The sequence below is a fragment of the Ictalurus punctatus genome, chromosome 7 (genome assembly GCF_001660625.3).
Source record: "Ictalurus punctatus breed USDA103 chromosome 7, Coco_2.0, whole genome shotgun sequence".
In the NCBI taxonomy this organism is placed as follows: Eukaryota; Metazoa; Chordata; class Actinopteri; order Siluriformes; family Ictaluridae; genus Ictalurus; species Ictalurus punctatus.
The window spans coordinates 31,153,932-31,159,457 of NC_030422.2; positions in this window are offsets into that span (position 1 = coordinate 31,153,932).

Consider the following 5,526-nt stretch of genomic DNA (forward strand, 5'->3'; position numbering starts at 1 on the left):
TCTTAAATTCATCTTCATTAAATGCTTTATCCTGGTGGCAGTTGATTTTGTGGTGGATCCCAGGAACACTGAGCATGAGGTGGGAATACACCTTGCATGAGACACCAGTTCTTTACAGCACACATCATACAGACATCATAAGATGACACACATCTAAAAAAATTAAAAAAAAATCATGAATGCTAACTGATGCCAACCACATTTTAACCTCCTTCTCCCTCTCTGACCCTGAGGACAGGGTTATACTTGTTTATAACTGTATGTGCAATATCAGTGTTAATAGTGGGGGCAGTTCAGCGAGATGTGTCTCAAGAAGCCTCAAACCATCGAGCATCACCACAGCATGAGTCACAGGCTTCAGGCTTCATCACACCCATAGTTTGCTATAACTTTAATATACATTAAATCTAAATGAAAATATCCTCAACCTCAATGCATATCAAATTCATTTCAACTGAAAACATTACGTTCAAATAAAAAAATGTAGAAGGACAGCCTACATTAAAAAGAAACAATATCTCTTATTGTTTTCTTTCATAACGAGTGTATGACTGCTTATGTGACCTATGCACCTGTTTTCACCATGATGTATTGTTTATGTTTTCACTGCAGTGCGCCAGTGTATTAATGTTACAAATAAAGTGAATTGTTTGAATTTGTATCAAGTTTGATTAAGTACACACTAGCGTACTTGCTAGCCTCAATTATCCATATTTATAAAGAAAAAAACATTAAAATGAAAATGGACGAGCATGGTTTTCATTTTAAAACGAAAACACACCAGTGTAAACAGGGTCTAAATGTTCTCTTTGTGTCTTCATTAGAGTGAGTGTGTGTGTACTTCAGCATGACTAATGAGTGTAAACAAGTCTGTATTGTTGGAATCTGTAGCTGATCTTCTGTGTCCTGCTGTCATCTGCTGCTCAGTGACAACCTCTCATGATCATTTGATCTGCTAAAAGAAAATGACTGGATGGTGTTCGTACTTTCACCAATGGAAGTCAGGGTTGTGAATAACTGAAATGTCTTTAGCTGCTGTGGTGAGACTCTGGTGGTGTTTCCTGTGAACAGAAAGGTTTAACAAAACCATGTTAGCATTAACATGTTACCAAACTAATGCACAGTGGTTTCTTAAATAATTACTAATCATTATTAGCCCATTTGTGTCAAAAACAACAGCAAAGTTTATTCACAAATAAACACGTCTCTGTACACACACACTGTTAGAGGCCTGAAAACAGACACAAGTTGACATGTGGTTTTGCTTCTTTTTTTTAATTTATAAATTCAGTGACGTGAGTTCAGTAGGAGGAGGCGTGAAGTTGTTGCGTGAGAGCCATAACTGACTTTTAACCATAAATATGAACTCCATCTGCTTCATGTCACATGCCCCCCCTTCAATGTGCTTGTGACTGTAACACTTACAGGTAGTAAACTCAAGTTATAAGTTCTCTTCCAAAGACAGTTCAGGGTCAATTCACTGGAACTGAATGTTTAATATTCACCATTCATACATTTACAACAGGCTCTTTTTTTCATTTTAATTAAGACAGTCATTCCCAAACCTTGATAAGACAAAGCATAGACAAAAGCATAATACGATAACGTGAGACAAGGAAGCAGTGCAAACAGTGTCTATATAAGCGTGCTCATTAAACAGGAAGTGAATACAGGTGCAGGTTCCTTCTTCTGCTCTCGAGTTTGGAATTTGTGTGAATATTTTTGTGCTCGTACAGAGCATCCCTGCATGCACTGACTCATGTTGTTGATTTGATGAAATACACTGTAACTAGCAAATGTTTGATAGAAAAAAGGAAAACTGATTAAACGAGGCATTGTGTAATACTTTGCAGCACAAAACTGTACAGAAACGGCCCAGAGAAGAAAGACAGACCAGGAAGCGTAACACTATTACATTGGATAATGAAGATTACCAGCTACTACACTGACACTTAAGGTCACTTGAGAGATTTAGAATTTAATTACTGCAGAATCATCATAACAGCAATTAATGGAAAGTAACTTTTTAATTTTGTCATGTAAAAATGTTATGATCTCAAGATAACCGATTTTTACATTGAGATCACAAGACAAATAAGTTGTAATCTCACAATAACAGTACAGAATTAAAATAAATGACTCATGGCCTTTCTGGACTTCCATATTCTACAGACATGTCTCCCTGATTGGGCGAACACACCGGCTCCCCCTCATCAGATGGCAGTGTATTTAAATTGATACTTATTTACCGGATTTTCTATATCATTACTGCAATCAGACGTGCTCTCTCCCCCGCTCTCTCTTTCCTTTTTCTTGCTCACTCTCTCTCTCGCTCTAATAACTGCATATCAATGTCTCAAGCCTCTGCTTCGCCTAATGGCCGATTACCCACCTTGGTTGCACATTATTTTCCTAATAATTCGACAGCCTGTTGTAAATTATTGATTACTTATTTCTGGAAAATCCCAATTTTCTGTAGTTTTGTGTTTCATGCCTCAGTTCTATTTAAATGATAAACAGGCCTAACTACGTTTAAGTAGGCTATGCATGTGTTAGCCAACTTCATGCTAAGCGGTCTTGCTCTCGTGTCCTGTTTTGGTTTCATGCTTTGAATCTCGCTTCGTGCTTCGGACCGCGTATCTCTGCTCATGTTTATTGACCGTGTGTTTGTAATAAAGACTTTGATCTACACTTGCTTCCACTATAGTCTCGTTACGTAACACTGACTGAATCACTGAGATCTATTTAGCAGCCTGTGTCTTCTCATGGTTGGTATAATAGACATGAAAGACAACGTATTTGCTTTTTTTTTAATGTATTGTGCTATTTCCATGCAACCAGAATACAAAACAACAATAAAAAAAAAACAATATTTCAAATAATGTATCTGCTTTTATTTTGAAGGTCAAAACCTTAAGTCTAAGTGTTTTAAAATTACTGACTTCTCAGATAAAACCTTATAATTCCTTAGAAGGGTCTCATATCAGCTTCTGATCTTGCAGAGGCAAGACACAGTGAGATTTTGTGCGTCCTCCCGTAATTTTTGCTGTGTACTAATAATCTCACCACAGTTTTATTGTGAGTAAAACTGTAAAAATCCAGATGTTGTCACAGACTCACCTGATACAGTCAGTGTCACAGCATCACTGATCTCTGAGCTCCGAGAGGCACTCCTCTGTCCTCTGCAGGTGTAGTCACCACTGTCAGATTGTATAACACAACTGATACTGACCTCCTGCATTGTGCTTTCTGCACTGAATCCATCTCCACTTTTATAAAGCTTGGTTTTATTCTTCTCCCAACTGTAAGTCCCCTCAGAGCTTCCTCCTCCCTGTACGTCACATCTGAGAGTAACTTTCTCACAAGTGAACACATGTTTATAAGGTTTTATGGACACCACAGCTTTAGGAATCCCTATATTAAAAACAACAATAATCTATTGTTAATCAAGTACATAAAGAAATTCCCAAAGAGGTGCAAAAAGCTATTTAAAACAAAACTATGAACAATTTAACGGGAAGTAAACATATAATTTGAAATCACCACTGTGAACCAGAAATAAAATGACTTATTAATTTCTGTAGTATAAATTTGTTAGTTTTTCTTTTATAACTTTATATATTTTAAGTGAATTGTTTTCAAAAAGGGAATCGAAAATCAAGAGCCATGTGTGAGTGAATTCACAAAAAAAGCATAAAGTGAAACTGAATATGAGACCAAAAATAACTAAGTTAAAGTAACCTCCTTTTTATGGCTAGAAATTTGATAACACAAAATAAATTAAAATGCAAATGGACAAACTCTACTTGGTAATGTACAAACACAACCAATTCCAATTCCAATCAAATTAATTAATGTATTAATTGTTTGTTTACTTCCTTAATTAATTAATTAAAAGTAACTTCCTTTCTTTACAACCACAAACATTCTATTGATTAAACAATCTAAAAAAATGGCTTGGTAATGTACAGAAACAACCTCCTCAACTCCAGTACAACTCAGACATGTACTCATGAACAAATAAAGAAAGAAATGTAAAATACAACTGTATATTATTACCTTGAGCAGGTGTCACTGGTACAAGTGAAATCAGCACTAAAAAAAGAACAGAAACAGAGAACATGATATACTGACACATGAAAAAGATGCAGTGTATGATTAAAAACAGCACATTTTCGACACACTGAACTCATATGAAAGAAATACAGTGTGTGTATCAAACATGTATCAGCAGATATTATTCCTGATAGAAGGACTCAGTGGACACATTAATCCAAACAGCAGGACATAAAACCAATGGACTGTTTCACTGTAACACAAAACTGTAACACAGAACATGGAGGCAGAGCGACAACCTCAGCCGAGCAGGAAGGCAGAGCAACGTCCTCCGCCGGGCAGAAAAGTGGAGTGCCTTCCTCAGCAGAGCCAGCAAGCACAGTGGCATTGTGCGCGGGGTTGGCGAACAGAGGGGAGCACTTGGGTATGTCAGGACATGGAGCAACGTCTTCAGCCAACCTGGGTGACTGAGCGGCGTCCTCAGCTGACCCGAAAAGCTGAGTGGTGTCCTCAGACGAGCAGAGAGGCTGACTTTCGTTCTCCGTTGATTCCTTTTTACTGAACTAGATCCATTATAGGGGAGGGAGGGTGGGAAATGGTACTAGCCCCGACCACAGACTCCCACTTGTACACAGACTCCTCCTCCTCCTGTTGGCGTGGCGTAGTCCTCCACGAACACAGGTGGTAGATTGAAGCCCAGGTACTTTATGGCGATCTGCTGCTTACGTGGCGCAGCTTGGCACTGCTCCTGTTGTCGTGGTGTGGCATTAAACACCTTTGAGATGAACTGGAATGCTGACTTAACCCCAGGCCTCCTCATCCAACATCAGTACCTGACCTCACTAATGCTCTTGTGGCTGAATGAACACAATCCCCACAGTCATGCTCCAAAATCTAGTGTAAAGCCTTCTCAGGAGAGTGGAGCGCATTAGAGCAGCAAAGAGGGAATCAATCTGGAATGGGATGTTCAAAAAGCACGTAAGGGGTTTGATGGTAAGGTGTCCACAAACCTTTGGGTATATAGTGTATCAGAAAACTAGCTTTCAACAGTGTGTTGTAATGTAAAGCAATTTTTTTAATCCTGATGAAGTCAATCCTGTTGTGAGTTTTGTAGTGTGTTTTAAAACAGCCTTAATGTGGAAGATGAAGGAACAGAACTTACCAAGTCTATGTACAGTAAAATATAAATGACTTTTTATGTCTATCTATCTCTCTCTCTCTCTCTCTCTCTCTCTCTCTCTCTCTCTCTCTCTCTCTCTCACTCACTCACTCTCTCTCAATCTATCTGTGAGAACACAGGAAGTGCTGAGGCCTTAACACTACTACTCTGTCAGTCAGTTAGTTATCAGGGTACAGGATGGAGCTGAATTGCATCATGGTTCTAACAGAAACAAAATTGAGGTTTGAGAGAAGACACGAAGTGGCTGTTGCCTCTTTTTTGATAGTCAGAGATGTGGGTTCAGCAGTGAA